Consider the following 17,281-nt stretch of genomic DNA (forward strand, 5'->3'; position numbering starts at 1 on the left):
TGTAGGTGTAGATTTTATTTCCCATTGTTTCAGGAGGCCAATTTTTGTTATCTTCCTTTTCTCCATCTGGTGATTCTATAATATCTAATAACATCTTGGAATTGTTGTACCTTTACTGGATTCTGTCATTTCTATTGGAAGAGCTGGAAGGATAAAAAATTGAATTTCTGTTTTGCTTTTACTTTTTATTCTATTATTTTAGGAACTGTCACTCAAAATGACATATAATATCAGGAGACAGATTTCATTTCCATATACCTAGCCTAGTCTTTGGTACTTAGTGATCCCCAAATGTGAAAATAAAGATAGGGAGCTGCTTATTTAGATATTCTTTAGAACTTCAAGACTTCATTAATGCAAAGTGCTTATTATGTACATCATGCATGTGTACAAAACTGGTGCAAATTTTTATATATTCTTAGAAATTAGGATATGTGGTGTCCCTGTAGTTGCATCAGGAAAACTGTGTAGTTGAGTTTAGTTTACTAAACCAAGGCTGCTCTAACAAATTTCTTCAAGTTTATTGGAATGCATTATCCATATTTATAATTTTACAGTTCTAAAGGACAGATATCTAAAAGAAGTCTCACTAAATTAAAATCTAGCCACAAACAGAGCTGACATATTTTCAGATGATTCTAGGGCAAAAGGCATTTACTTTTTTTTTTCTTTTGGGTCCGGTCATGGGACCTGAACTCTGGGCTTGGGCGCTGTCCCTCAGCTATTCAGCTCAAGGCTAGCGCTCTACGACTTGAGCCACTGCGCCACTTCCGGCTTTTTTCTTTTTCCTTATGTGGTGCTGAGAAATCGAACCTAGGGCCTCTGGCATGCAAGGCATATGCTCTACCACTGAGCCACCTTCCCAGCCCCTTTTTTCTTTTTTTTTTTAACTGTGAGAATACCATTCACAGGAGTTACAATTACATGGGCAAGATAAGGAGTAGATTTCTTTTCTTTTTTTTTTTTTTTTGTCGGTCATGGGGCTTGAACTCTGGGCCTGGGTGATGTCCCTCAGCTCTTCAGCTCAAGGCGAGCGCTCTACCCCTTGAGCCACAGCACCACTTCCGGTTTTCTGGTGGTTTATTGGAGATAGGAGTCTCACGGTCTCTCCTGCCCGGGCTGGCTTTGAACCGCGATCCTCAGATCTCAGCCTCCTGAGTAGCTAGGATTACAGGTGTGAGCCACCAGCGCCTGGCTAGGAGTAGATTTCTTAACAAGCATTGTTGCCTCCTCTTTGTTTCCCCTTCTCATCCCTTCCCATACCCTCCCTAAGTCCCCACACTTGGTCCTAACCCCAACACCTAAGTTGTAGTTGATGTTGGTATAATTTGAGGAGGGGAAGGGCAAAAACAAATAATTTAACTAGGGATACAGGTGGACCGATTGCAACAATAACATGTACAAGTCGTAATGTCGAAAAACGAACTTTACAAGGCATTTACTTTCTGTTCCACTTTCCAGAAATTTCACAATATGGTTGTTGTCTTTTCCTTTATTTTTGATGCTACAATCTGGTTGTTCTCTCTTCCTTTATTTTCAAATGTACCATCTTTACACCTTTTTGATAGTTAGGCCCCAATCATTGCCCTTTCCAACTAAATCTGGGACATTTAAGTACCCATTTGAGTATAGTTGCTTGATGTGATAATTATTCAAATTTGCATTCCTTGGGTAAGGAAAGGTGATTGTTTTACTGATAACCCAAATCTACATTTGAGGGATTACATATTTGGGGACAATAGATGTTTTGGGAAGGTATTTTTCTGCCTACCACAGTGATTGTGCAGCATTCTTTCTACTATGTCCTGTTTTACTTTCATTAGATTTGAACAACGTATTTCTTCAATGAAATATAACTAAAAAAATTAAAATTATTCCCTGAAAGTAATACTGATTAAAACTTTGTCACCTCCTAGAAACTTTAAATTCCAGAGAGCAGATCCTGAAACAATGCTGGCACTGTCACTTTTTATACACTCTGTTTAAAAAGTTTCTCTTTTCAAGAGCATTCTACTGCTATTTTTGGTAATATGGTTTATATTTATTTGACTGCTATTTTTAAAGAATGCATCACCCAATACTTGTTCTCTTTTTCTACCTTTCTTGTGCCTAATCTATTTCTGAAAGAAACAACCATTTGAATTATTTTAACTGCTTATTGAAGTTGAATCAGTATGGAGAGGAAAAGAAAAAAATGTCTCTTTGTATATGTCACGTTGTAAATGTACCTACCAGCTATTTATCTTAAAATCATCTATTTTTCATTATGTTTAGATTCTGTAGACTATTGACTGTACAAATGCAAACTTTGGTTGATGGTTGCCTTAAGATAGTGTTCTAGCACAAAACTGGTGCTATCTTCATCTCAAATGGGCAGAGTAAGTCGGAAAAACACAAGAAAAATGGCAAATTCGGGTATCTCAATTCCCAATCCTGATAATCAGGGGTTAGAACAGATAATGAATAATCCAGAGGAGAGTTCCCAAACAGCTCTACAAACACTGCTGGCAAACATGATAAATGAAAAGTTTGACAACGTACAGAGGACTCTGTATGAGCGTGATAGGGAGAGAGAGGAGGCATCCCAGAAGTTTATACATGAATATCATAAGCGTGAGGAAGCTAATCAAAAACTGATACAGGATTTGCGTGAACAACTTGAGAATACTCAAAGAGAAAGGGAGGAATGGCATGAGCAGGCTGAGAACACTCAAAGAGGTCTGCAGGAATCCCACGAACGGGAGGAAGCTAATCAAAGAGTAATTCAGGAATTGAGAGACCAGGTAGAGAACATACAAAGATCACTAAAGGCATTCATGGAATCCATTAACAAAGAGCTGAAGGAAGTCAGGGAGACCACAAAGTGAATGCTGAATGGAACCCAACAGAAGGAATGGGAGCCCAAAGAAACCATAACCAATCAACTAAGTGATTTGAGGACAAACACTGAATACCAAATTAAGGAAGTAAAGAAATTCATACAAGACCTAAAACAGAGCTTCAACAAAGAACTTGAAGCCATCAAAGCTGACCAACTAGAAGGAAAAGAGATAAAAAACAAAGTAGAGAGTCTTGACAGAAGGTTAGACCATGCAGAAGATCGAATCTCAGGGATTGAAGACAGCCTAGATATTATAGAGAAAGAACATACAACCATCCAAGACAAGTCGAAGAAATATGATAGATCTATCCAACACCTGGAAGACACCATCAGAAGGCCTAATCTAAGGATAATGGGTGTAGAGGAGCACCTAGAAACAGAAGTTAATGGTCTAGGAATTCTGTTTAACAGGATCCTAGCAGAGAACTTCCCAAACATGCAAAAAGTTAGGCCTGTCCAGATACAAGAAGGCTTTAGAACCCCAAATAGACCAGACCAGAATAGGATATCCCACCGTCACACTATAATCCACACAGGATCAACTCAGAACAAGGAAAAGATCCTCAAAGCTGTCAGAGAGAAAAGGGTAATCACTTATAAAGGGAAACCAATTAGAATCACCTCAGATTTCTCAGCAGAGACAATCAAAGCAAGAAGAGCCTGGAATGATGTATGCCATGCCCTAAAAACAAACAACTATCAACCAAGAATACTGTACCCAGCTAAACTCTCCTTCATAACTGAAGGCCAAATAAAAACCTTCCATAGCAAAGAAAAATTGAAACAATACATCTCCACCAAACCAGCCCTACAAAAGATTCTTAAAGATGTCCTACACATAGAAAACCAACAAGACTGCAATAAAGGCCAAGAAACTGCACCCAAACTGAGAATCCAAGAACCATAGGAAGAACCCAGTTTTCGCAGCCCCCAAGAAGGTAGATAACATGGCAGGAACTCCCAAATACCTCTCAGTCCTATCTCTTAATGTTAACGGACTGAACTCTCCAATTAAGCGAAATAGACTGTCTAGTTGGATTAAAAAACAAGACCCTTCTATCTGCTGCCTGCAGGAGTCACATCTTGCCCGTAAAAACAAACACATTTTCAATGTTAAAGGCTGGAACAAAATCTACCAAGCAAACGGACCGCATAAACAGGCGGGAGTTGCAATCCTAATATCAGATAAAATAGACTTCAAATTAAAATTCGTGAAAAGAGATAAAGAAGGTCGCTACATACTAATTAAAGGATCTCTCCTTCAGGAGGATATTACAATTCTAAATATCTATTCGCCAAACAATGGAGCACCCAAATTTATCAAAGAAACACTACTTTCCCTCAAATCCCATATAGATCCAAAGACATTAATCGTTGGGGATTTTAACACACCACTCTCCCCACTAGATAGATCAACTCGGCAAAAACTCAACAGAGAAACCGCAGATCTAAACAGCTGCATAGATCAACTAGACTTAACAGACATTTACCGAACATTTCACCCAGCAGCATCACAATACACGTTTTTCTCAGCAGCACATAAAATAGGCCACATTTTAGGCTACAAAGCAAACTTGTCTAAATTCAGAAACATTGAAGTTATACCTTGCATTCTCTCTGACCACAAGGGAATAAAGTTAGAACTCAACACCAAAAGCCACCAAAGAAAGTCTGGTATTACATGGAGGCTGAACAACACACTGCTGAATCATGAGTGGGTCATGGAAGAGATTAGAAAGGAAATTCAAATGTTCATGCTATTCAACAAAAATGAACACACAAAATACCAGCTCCTCTGGGACACAGCAAAGGCAGTACTTAGATTCTGATAAAATTTAGCCTCTCAACACACAGTGTTATTGCAACATTATTGCAGGTCTTTCAAAAGCAAACAAAAAATTCCTATTTATTCCTTTTAAAAGCTTAGCCAAAGCAAAGGGTTTATTAGATATATAGAGTCATGTTCAGACACTATTGTGGAAACCAGAGAAGGAAGGAAAATCGTATTTTTCTTCTTCTATGAGCCACTGTGATTTATTTAAGCGATTTCTGAATGAATGAAATTCTTGCATGGATGCCTTTTGCTTAATATCTACAATGAGTCATTCATCCTTTATTAATTGGAGATTTTGGAGAAAGGATGATAATTCATATTAGGAGAAATGTAGGCATTTTGTTTCTCCACATCTCAATCAAAATGTCTGGATAATGATTGTGGATATTAGATATCATGCTCAAGAGTGATTAAACTCATCTATAGAAAAGATAATCCCACATGCAAGTGACCACATGGAGAATGCTTATTGATAGAAAAAATGTAATAGCATCAAGCAGGAACTTTTATCTATTTGTTTACTTCTTGTTTAGAATTTGTTAAATTCTGGTGTTCTATAGTCAATTCTTATATAGGTATACAAGGATGGTAAGAAACTAACATCTAAATATTATCTTCTAATATTAGCTTAGTTTTTGCTGTGTTATATGAGGCTACATTTGAGTTTTGCCTTTATTTCACATGCTTTAGTCTTCCAGAATATAATTTGAAGGAAGACTCCCTCTGGATATATGCTACTTTTATTTATTTATTTATTTTTTTATTTTGGGTACAGTTGTAGGCCTGATCTCTGATCCTGGGCACTGCCTCTCAGCTCTCAGCCCAAGGCTAGCACTCTACCTCTTGAGCCACAAAATATGCTACTTTTATACATATGGGAAAACAATCATCTGTTAGGAACAGACAATGGGATAAAAATCTTCCTCTAGAAATATTTTTTCAGGTATTGCTTCTGATTCAATTTTTTAAGCTTAAGTAAGTCACATGACCTATCTTGACATTCCAGATTAGAGGGGAATCTCACTTACAGGAAGCTGATGTAAGTCATACAGTTATTTGCAACGATATGTAACACTAGAGAAAAAGAGAAAAAAGAAGAATATTATAATTCAATCAACAATACTCTCCATCACATGTCTCTGCAGGAAGGAAGCTATTATGTACTTTTTTATAAAAATATTAGAATTTCAAATCATGTTTTCATTCCTTGGATGTTACAGGAACTAGAGAATATTGTGATACTCAGTTCATAAAATCTCAAAGAAAACTGGAGCAATCTTTTCAATGCTAAGAGAAAAATATTATACTTTGTAATATAGTATCTTTTCTTTTTAGATAAATATATTTTGTTAACTATATGTGACTATCCACAAGAATAAATTTCTACATTTATCTGCATCTTGTGCAGAGAACATAGTCAATTAGATAAAAATGGGAGTTAATCAGTAGCACTTTTTAAAATGTGAAATAAGTGGAGTAAGCTAATACACATATTTTTCCACTATTGCCTTCCACCTCCTCCTCCTTCCTTCCTAGAAAACACTCTCAACCAAAAAAAAAAAAAAAAAAGATTAAGTATTTGGCTCGCCCTTGAAAGTGGAAGCAGAATGGTATGGATGTAGGAGCTGCCTGTTAATGCTGTTTTACATAATAATGCTATATGCAACAGTTCTATGAGTCCTGCAGGTCTTAACTGTACTTTCTTAGTGATCTGACATGCATGTCAGCCTTACTGGACTTAGTATTGTTTTCTACTTTCTTTTCAGCACCTGGCCAAAATTGTGATAACGTGTAATGTAATGAAAATGTAATACCATCTTAAGAAAGTCATTTAGGGCTCTGGAAATGTGGCTTCATGGTACAGTGATTGCCTAGCATGCATGGAACCCTGAGTTCAATTCCTCAATACCACATAAACAGAAAAAGAAACACTGGAAGTGGTGCTGTGGCTCATGTGGTAGATTGCTAGCCTTGAGGGGGAAAAACACCTTGAATTCAAACCCCAGGACTGGCAGTAAAAGGTCATTTAATTAGTAAATGCAAAATAAAGAACCCATACATGGAATATATAATTGCTCCATCCATACTGATACCTGACAAGAGTCCCTAATTCATGTGCTCACCTATATTAGGATACTGTGTTGAGAAAAAAAAAAAAAAAAAAAAGTATTGTTCATTAGGTCATGGCAATTAATGCCAGGAATGTGCTTAATTATTAGGTGTAGATTAATCCTTGAAATCCAAAGATTCCAGATATTTGACTGGTCACTTCCAATTACAATGAAAAGGTTAATCGCAGTGACATTTAGAAATCATTTTAGTCATGCACAGCACCAAAAACTCAGAGGGTAGTTAATAGTTATGACAAAAGAGAAGGAATAATTCCAAATGGAAGGAATAAATAATAGTAAGTAAGGTATACAAGTTACTGTTCTATGGAGCCATTTTTGGATATGGAAGAATTAGTCTCATTTATCTAGGCTTCTTCCTCATTGCATTTAGCATTCTCAATCTCTTATGCTAGTTCTTAACCTCTGTGTACCAACTTATATCTCCTTCTATGCTGATCTTTCATACCCGATCTCCTTTGCTTTCTAAAAATCTGTCTTTCTCTATTTCTCTATGAACATTTTCTGATATAAAGTCCACCTATCTAGTAGGCAGAGGATGATAATGTAAGGGTCCCATAGCTAATCAATCACTAAGGTAACACCAAAAAAGAGGACATATTTATTGCTATTTCAATTATTCTGAATAGATTCAATGCCATTATTTCATTCAAATTTCTGTGATTTGTCTACATAGTGTCATTAAGTGCACACAAATGCAAACATGAGCTGGGTGCCAGTGACTCATGTCTGTAATCATAACTAATCAAGAGGCTGAGACCAGAGGATAGATGTTCAACGTCCCCCTGGGAAGGAAATTCCATGAGAATCTTATCTTCAATTAAATAAGCACCATAAAACTGGAAGCAGTGAGATACATAAAGTGACAGAGCAATCATCTTGAGCTGAAGATTTGAGGGATAATGCCCAGCACCAGAGTTCAAGCCTCATCTTGAGCTGAATATTTGAGGGATAATGCCCAGCACCAGAGTTCAAGCCCCAAGACCAAAAATTTAAAAAAGAAAAAATATGATTTTGGGTATCCCCAAGAGAAACTATGATGTCAATAGTAATCTTCCCAAGTGGAAAAAAAAATAATTTAGTGCACCTACGTTTGCTGAGTTAAAGCTATGGCTTCTTTGCTGGACATATTCTCTTTCACAAATTGTCAAATATTAGCTTTATAATAAATTTCAACTAATATTTCTCAGTTCAAAACAGAACTCTTGATACAATTGGTGTCATTGTCTTAGTTATTATCTCATTTCACAGTCAACCCAGGATGGAGAGCCTGTCAAACTCATACTTGTAATTAAAACCAAAAAACCATAAGTGGAGTTGTGGCTCAAGCAGGAGAGTACTAGCTTTGGGGGAAAGTGGACCAAGAAGTCAACTGTTCTGGGACAGGGTCCAGAGCCTGGTTTAAGCCCCAGAACCAACACAAACTAAACAATCAAACGGAAGACAAAAACAGAAAACCCACCAGATATATCTTTGTGACCATTCTTAAAGCAGCACTGGTCTGAGAACAGTCTCCTTTTGCTTATTATATTCACTGGATCCTGCTTCTTTGGAAACCTTGTTGCTATGGAGAACACAGGGCCAGATTGTAGGAATAAATAACTGATTCCTGCCGCAAGAGAATCATTTCAGGAGTGAAATATCCACCCAAAAGGCATTTGAAAACCTCCATGTTTTTGTTTCTCTAGAGTAGAACACTTGGAAAACAAAGTTATTTCCTTTCCTTTGATGGTGGCCTTCAAATTGCATAAAGTTTCCTTTTGTAATACTCTCAACTAGAAGTTTACAGACAAGTTTTTTTTTTTTATTTTTTATTTTTTGTGAAAATACTGTACAGAGGGATTACAATTACATGGGCAAGATAATGAGTACATTTCTTATCAAGCATTGCAGCCTCCTCCTTTGTTTACCCTTCACATCCCTTCGCAGCCTCCCCCCCTGTCCCTCCACCCAATCTTCCCCCCCACCAAAGTTTTAAAGTTTATATTCGACATGAAAGCTTGTACTTCTCATGGTTTCAATGGGTCCACCGGTATCTTTAAAAGACTTGTTTTTCCCCATCTCCTCCACAAATTATACCGACACCAAATATAGGTGAAAGCAGAGGTTATACTGTGGGGGAGGGACATACAAAGCAACAAAGAAATAATCATATAATTGAGTTAGAAACAAATGTATGAAAGAAAAAAACATTTAAATACATATCCAAGGGTTCATTTTTCTAACATCACATTATCTGACTTTTTCTGCTTGACTAATACATATACTAGATATTGCAAATAAGGGAAACCATGAACTCTACTATAAAGCCATATTAATCAAAACAGCTTGGTATTGGCATAAGAACAGACCTCAGATACAATGGAATAGAATTCAAAACCTAGAAATGAACCTACAGACCTATACCCAACTAATCTTCGATAAGGGAGCTAAAATAATAGAATGGAAGGAAGATAGCGTCTTCAGTAAATGGTGATGGCAAAATTGGTTAACTACATGTAGAAAACTTAAGCTAGATCCTTATATATCACCCTGCACCAGAATCAACTCCAAATGGATCAAAGACCTTGAACTCAAAGCAGACACTCTGAAAACATTACAGGATGGAATAGGAGAAACCCTAGGTCTCCTTGGCTCAGGCCGAAATTTTCTGAATAGAGACCCGGAAACACAACAAATCAAAGAAAGGTTGGACAAATGGGATTGCATAAAGTTGCAGAGCTTCTGCAGGGCAAATGACATAGCTAGCAAGATCAATAGAAAGCCCACGGATTGGGAGAAGATCTTTACTAGCCATACAACGGACAAGGGTCTCTTATCTAAAATATACTTGGAACTCAAAAAATTAAATCCCCCAACAACAAATCCTCAAAGAAACAACTGCCCAATAAATAAGTGGGCTACAGACAAGTTTTATATGTGTAATGAACACACTCAAACAAGTCAGGATCAAAGTTTCCTTTAAGCCTTCGATTCTTTTCTTGTACAGTAAAAAGGAGAGCACAAATTACCTTGAACTTTGTCATCCTCTATGTTCAATTCCTCTCCTTGATCAGTTTCCACTTCCAGTAACAGTTCTTTCCAGTTACTTCCAATAAAAATCTATGGTGCTGCTCTTTTAAAGGAGTTAATATACAATGAATGTTTTCTTGCTTCACTGAAATAGCACAATGATACCTTTGGACATGAGATAACATTTGTTTCAGAGACAACTTTGTAAAAAAGGAAATATGAAATTTAAATGGCTTATAAATACATTAACCAGGAGTACATTGAATTCAAATTTTGTAAGGGCTCCGTAAATTAAGGCCAATTTTAAGTAAGAAGAAGATTCTCAGAGAATTGTGTGTGTGTGTGTGTGTGTGTGTGTGTGTGTGTGTGTGTTGTGCATTATTTCCCAAGTGTACATGAACAAGACAAATAAAAGAAAGAGAAGTACTGTCTTTAAGTATAAGGCTCAATACACAATAGAAGACTCTATAAATAAGACAACATTGAAAAAAAAGCCAAAGCCAGTATGTCCATCTATGGGAGTGATATATAGAAAGCATTACTAAGTGGAACATGAAGGATGAAGCCACCCTCTTTCATCTCCTGGCTTTAAATCATGGTTGCTAATCACACACATTGGTAAAAAGTAGGAAGGAAGAATAAATCTGGTTCCAAAGCAAGTGAGATATAAGAGCATGGACTTAACTGGAAAAAAAGGCCATATTGAGAAACAGGGATTATACTAGCAATGAGTTGGTGGCAAAGACCACATTTCCTTTCCTTTCCTTTCCTTTCCTTTCCTTTCCTTTCCTTTCCTTTCCTTTCCTTTTGCTTCCTTTCTTTTCCTTTCCTTTCCTTTTCTTTCCTTACCTTCTCTTTCCTGTCCTTTCCTTCTCTTTCCTTTTCTTTTCCTTTGTTGGTTCTGTGGCTTGAAGTCTGGGCTTAGATGTTGTCCCTCAGCTCTGCAGCTCAAGGTCAAAGTCCTACCATTTGAGCCACAGTGCCACTTCCAGGTTTCTTGTGATTAATTGGAGATAAGAGTCTCATGTAGCTGGGCAAAGTTTGCTCATGCCTCCAATCCTAGCTACTTAGAAGGCTGAGAAGTGAGTATCTCGGTCCAAAGTCAGTCCAGGCAGGAAAGTCTGTGAAACTCTTATCTCCAATAAACCACTTAGAAAACCGGAAATAGCACTGAGGCTCAAGTGGTAGAGTGATGCCTCAAACTGAAGAGCTGAGGGGCAGTGCTCAAGCCCAGAGTTCTAGCCCGACGACTGACCAAGGGAAAACAAAAACAAAAACAAAAATAAAAAATAATAAAACAAAAACTAGTCTCAAGGACTTTTCTATCCCAGATGGCTTTGAACTCCAACTCTCAAAACTCAGTCTTTTGCTTTATAGGATTACAAGCATGAGCCACTGACACCGGGTTTAAGATCTCATTTTGAACAGTGTACATTCAGGATTTGTAATGTGTATGAAAATCTTTATTTGTATGAATTCTAGGGTTTAAAATCAGGGATTACAACTTACACTTCCCACTCACAGTTTAAAAATTGACACTTCTGCAAAAATTAAACCTAAGTATGTAAAGGGGGATGGGAAATGCAGTTTTCAGGCAGCATTGGCAGAACAGTCTTTGAGACACAACTTAAAATTAACCAGTCAAAAGCTGCTTTGGAGGAATGGCTCAAGTGTTGGAATACTAGTCATGAGCAAGATTGCTAAATAAGAGCTTGAGGCTTTTGCTTATGAACATACAAACCTACACATACACACAGAGAAACCATATATGTGCAAACACACATACACAAATGATACAACTCATAATGTTTAGAAATTTTAGAAAACAGTAGAAAATATATCCTGAGAAAGACTGGAATCAATTGATAATTTTTAATACAAGGAAGTTCTCATGTGAACTGTCTTCCAAAAAGTTTGAGAATAATTCATAGGTAGGAAGGAGAGATAATCATAAATTCGAGTAATAGTTATTAAAGGTATCAGATCCATGGAGGAATCAATCTGAGACCACAGCCGGTGCATCTGAAAATATTCATATTCTGTGTCCAATGTTAGAACATCTTTGAAAATAATACATAAGGCTGAACCTTCATTCTAGTGGATAAGATCATAGGAGAAGTTCAGAATTGCTACTCTGTATCTAGATTAAATAACAACAACAAACTATGGCAGGGCAATGTAATACAAGCCTGAAATTCTAGCAGTCAGTCTGAGACAGGAGATTAGAGATTGGAATTACATAGTGATACCTTCCCTGGAAAAGGTAGTATAATTTTGTCTCAATAAAATAAACCAAACAACAAGAAAGGGATACAGAGTTGGAAGTTTGGGTTAATTTTGTCATTATGTTTTGGGAAGTCAAGTTTCCTATTGAAATGCAATTCATATGCAATCCTTATTTGTGTTTTAAATGCTCTCTTCATTAGCGAATATTTGTAGATGTAATATCGCTCGTGGTTACCAACCAAATTGGGAAAACCTAAGCACCCTTCTGTTGTACTTAAATAAATTATGGATTACAGAAATTGAAGCCTGGAGAAATAGCAAAGTTCATCTAATGTAGGACTTTATAGACCTCCCTAAATTAGAATACAGATTTAAATAAATATTTTGGTATTGTTTGTAATTGGATATTATATAGGACACTACAAAATTCTTTTTAAGTAGCAGATTTAATTTACAAATTCAAAAAAGATTCTGGCATGCTGTTTGCCTAGAATATTCTTTCAAGAGAGGAGAAATTCGAACATAGTTAATAGATAATTTAAATAGTAGATGTAAGAATTGATAATGTGAAGAATCTAGACAGAGTTTCCAACACATGGATATTAATTTATAAATTTAGAAAAAGAGTAATATTTCAGGGTTTGTTATAATATGGTATGATGGGAGTATTTGTGTGAAATCGCAGTTCTTCTTCTAATATGTAACACAGGAAGAAATTTCCTTAATTACGTGACTCTATATACTATGAGAAAAATGCTAGGAATGGGGTTTGTTTATATTTTTGTTTTTGTGTTTTGTTTGGTCCCAAGGCGTGAGCTCGGCCTACACACAGTCCTTGAGTCTTTTTGTACTAAATTCTAATGATCTGCCACTGGAATGGCAGTGCCACTTTGGTCTAGCTTTTTTTGAGCAGTTATTGGAGATAAGAGTCTCAGAAAACTTCCTTCCTAAGTGGGCTTTGAACCATAATCTTCAGATCTTAGTCCCCAGAATATCTAAAATATTTAAAACTATAAATATAAATATTTTGAATTGTTCTCATCTCAAGAATACCACATGGGAAAAATGATCCAGCAAAGTTAGTGCAGTATTCTTTCCATAATTGGAAGGTCATCACATTAGTAGAGGTGTAATATTTTTTAACAATAGTAATAAGCTTGTAATGATGTGAATTAAGGGAATTTAAAGGTGCAGCTTACAAATTGGAAATTAATGAGCTAAGATGAGATTATGGCATAAAAGCTTGGGATTGATTTTCATAGAAATAATAACTTATCCTTTCACTAGCCATACAAAGGGCAAGGATCTTTTATCTAAAATATACCTGTAACTCAAAATATTAAATCGCCCACCCACAAATCCTCAAGAAACAACTGCCCAATAAATACGTGGGCTAAAGACTGAAAGAGAAACTTCTCCGAAGAGGAAAGAAGGATGACCAATAGACATATGAAGAAATGCTCACCTCTGTAACTGTAAAAGAAATTCAAATCAAAACTACATTGAGATATCACCTCACCAAGTAAGAATGTCTATAATCAAGAAATCTAATAACAAGAGATGCTAGTGGGGATGTGGACAGAAAGAAACCATAATGCATTGTTGGTGGGAGTGTAAACTTGTTCAACCACTTTGGAAAATAGTAAGGAGGTTCCTCAAAAATCTCCACATAGAGCTCCCCTATGACCCAGCAATCCCACTTGTGGGTATTTAGCCAAATGATCACAAACAAGACCATACTAAAGCTCCCAACACATCTATGTTTATTGTAGCATTATATACTATATCTAAGATATGGAACCAACCCAGATGCCCCTCAGTAGGTGAATGGATCAAGAAAATATGGTATCTATGTAAACAGTGGAATTCTATGCCTCCACCAGAAAGAATGGCATTACCCCATTTGTTAGGAAGTGGAAAGACTTGGAAAAGTTATGTTAAGAGAAATGAGCCAGGCCCAAAGAAAGATAGGTCTCATTGTTCCCTTATTTGCAATAACCATTGTATTTCTGAGTCAAGGAGAAAAGGTCAGATAAGTTGATGTTAGGGAAATGAACCCCAAATAAGTATTCAATCTTTTTTCTTTCATCCAATTGTCTCTAACATGTTTTTACGATGATTACGTTGTTGCTCTGTATGTCCTTTCCCCATGGTATAACCCGTGCTTTCACTTTATTTGATGTTGGCATAATTTGTGGAGGGGTAGGGAAAAAAACAATTCGTTTACATAGAGATACTGCTGGACCTATTGGAACAATGAAATATAAAGTAGTTATTTCCAAAAACGAACTTTACAACTTTGGTGTGTGTGTGTGTGGGGGGGGATGATCAAGAAGGATAGCAAGGGGGGAGGGTATAATGGGAAGGGATGGGAAGGAGAAACAAAGGAGGAGGCAACAATGCTGGATAAGAAATATACACGTTATTTTTCCCATGTAATTGTAACTCCTATGTAGGAATTTTCACAATTAAAAAAAAGATAAATAATAGCTTATTCTAATGAACAAGAGCTTACTCTTGAGGAATTATTACAGATGTTTCATAGTTTTACCCTCTACCAGAATGTGGCTATTTTTCCATCGAATTCTCATTATGTAACACCTGATGGGAAACAGCATCTATTGCAGAATTACATAACATGCAAACAGGTGATGTTTTGAATCTTTCTGTTATGGAATGTGGAGAATTTGAAAATAAGTAGTTAGCAGTTAAAGGAATTTTGAAGAAAACATATATTCTGTCCTCTTAACAACTTATCTACTTTTTAAAGTTATGAATTTCCAAAGAATTAAACTATTTCATGGTTTACAATGAGACAATACTAAAATAATCTTTTTATTTTCAAGATAATGTCAAATGTGAAAATATCGTATAGTGTGATACAATTCAAGTTGATGAACCTCTGATAAAGAAGGGGTGATTAATTCAAATTAGATGGCAAATAGTATTAATTTTTAAAAGGTAATACACTTAGAATAATATTTACTAAACCAATAGAGTGAAATTATATTTTATGAACCTAATTTTTTAACTTTAATTTTATTGTCAAGGTGATGTACAGAGGGGTTACAGTAAGAAAGTTTGTGAATACATAAGTTTTTAAATTTGTTACCTCCATCCTCATTTTTCACACTTTTCCTTCACCCTAAGACCTCTCACAATTTCCACAGTAAATTTCCTACATATTGATTTCTGAATATTGCTATTGCATTGCTTTCCCTTTTTTCCATTTTTCACGATTTTGTTGTTCTTCTTCCCTTCTCTAATTAAGATCAATGTATATACCATACACAATGTACCAAAATCAAATACAGCAGAGGATAAAGCAAAAGGAGGAAACACACACACACACACACACACACACACACACACACACACACACGCAATCACATATTACACCAAAAACAACTGCTAAGAAAACCTCGGTTAACCTATCTTGGAGTGCATTTTGCTCAGCATCATGTTATCACATCATATATACATAGGTATGGAGCCATTCTGCTCATCTGCTAGACTCTCATACATTTCCTTATTAATACAAATGAGGAAGCCATGCAATCTGTTTCTTTGTGTCTTGATTGTTTTATTTATTAGGATTTTTCCATGTCTTTCCATTTCCTTATGAATGGTGCGATATCATTCTTTCTGATGGAAGCATAGAATTCCACTGTGAATATATATACCACATGTTCATGATATTCAATAAAAATGAACACACGAATTACCAAATCCTCTGAGACACAACAAAGGCAGTATTCAGAGGCAAGTTTATCGCTCTGAGTTCCTACATCAACAAATTGGAGAGGTCTGAAACCACTAATTTAATGAGACATCTGAACCTCCTTGAAAAAGAGCAGGAAAATAAACCCCAATCCAGTACCCGGAAAGAAATAATTAAGAATCAATCAGAATTACATGAACTAGAATTTAAAAAAATACACAGAATTAATTAACAAAACTAAGAGTTGGTTCTTTGGAAAAATTAACAAAATTGACAGACTCTTAGCAAATCATTTCAGAAAAAGAAGAGAATACACCCAAATAAACTCAGAAATGAGAATGGAAACATCATCACAGAAACAACCAAGATTCTGAACATAATAAGGGAATACTTCTCAAAACTTTATGCTAATAAGTTTAAGAACTTGGCAGAAATGGACCTTTTCCTAGCAAATATTGACATGCCTTAACTAAAGCAGGATGAGTTAAACTATCTTAACAGGCCCATATCAAACATTCAAATAGAACCAGCGATAAGAGACCTCCCAGCTAAGAAAAGTCCAGGACCAGATGGTTTACCGCGGAATTCTACAAGGCCTTCAAAGCAGAGGTCACACCAATACTCCTCCAAGTCTTCAATGAAATGGAAAGAGGCCGGGCACTGGTGGCTCACGCCTATAATCCTAGCTACTCAGGAGGCTGAGATCTGAGGATCGCGGTTCAAAGCCAGCCCGGGCAGGAGAGACCGTGAGACTCCTATCTCCAATAAACCACCAGAAAACCGGAAGTGGCACTGTAGCTCAAGTGGTAGAGCACTCGCCTTGAGCTGAAGAGCTGAGGGACAGCGCCCAGGCCCAGAGTTCAAGCCCCACGACCGACAAAAAAATAAAATAAATAAAGAAATTGAAAGAGAAAGTTCACTACCGAACACATTCTATGAAGCCATCATAACCCTCATCCCAAAACCAAGCAGGGAAATTTGGCAAGCATATATTATTATTAACATATTTCACACTCCATATATGTCATTCTTCTTGCCAATAAAGACCTAATTTACTTCAAGAAGTAATATATAGAATATATTCCTTTCTTCAACTATGCATCCATCGAGGTATGCTCTCAATACCTACATATCATTTTATTGCTCATTATAATTTTTATCTTGTAGTTATATCCTTGAATATATATTGATCAGTACTCTGTTATACTAAATCATATTTTTTCATGTGAAATGATGTGAACATTTTTTAGAGTTATTAATGCAGATCATTGTCTGAAGTGCCTTATTCTGAAGTAATATTAAAATGTAATAATAAAGAAAAATAATATCACATATTGATGTATAAAAAATATATGGCATTTTTTGTATAGTTTCATGAAACTCTAGGATCACATCTAAAATTTTGAGCCTAAATTTTTTGACTAGAATATGTAACTCCTTCATCAAGAAGGGAAAAAAATGTTACAGATAGAAAAGTA

The sequence above is a fragment of the Dipodomys spectabilis genome, unplaced genomic scaffold, assembly GCF_019054845.1.
Source record: "Dipodomys spectabilis isolate Male_0828 unplaced genomic scaffold, ASM1905484v1 ptg000028l, whole genome shotgun sequence".
NCBI lineage: Eukaryota > Metazoa > Chordata > Mammalia > Rodentia > Heteromyidae > Dipodomys > Dipodomys spectabilis.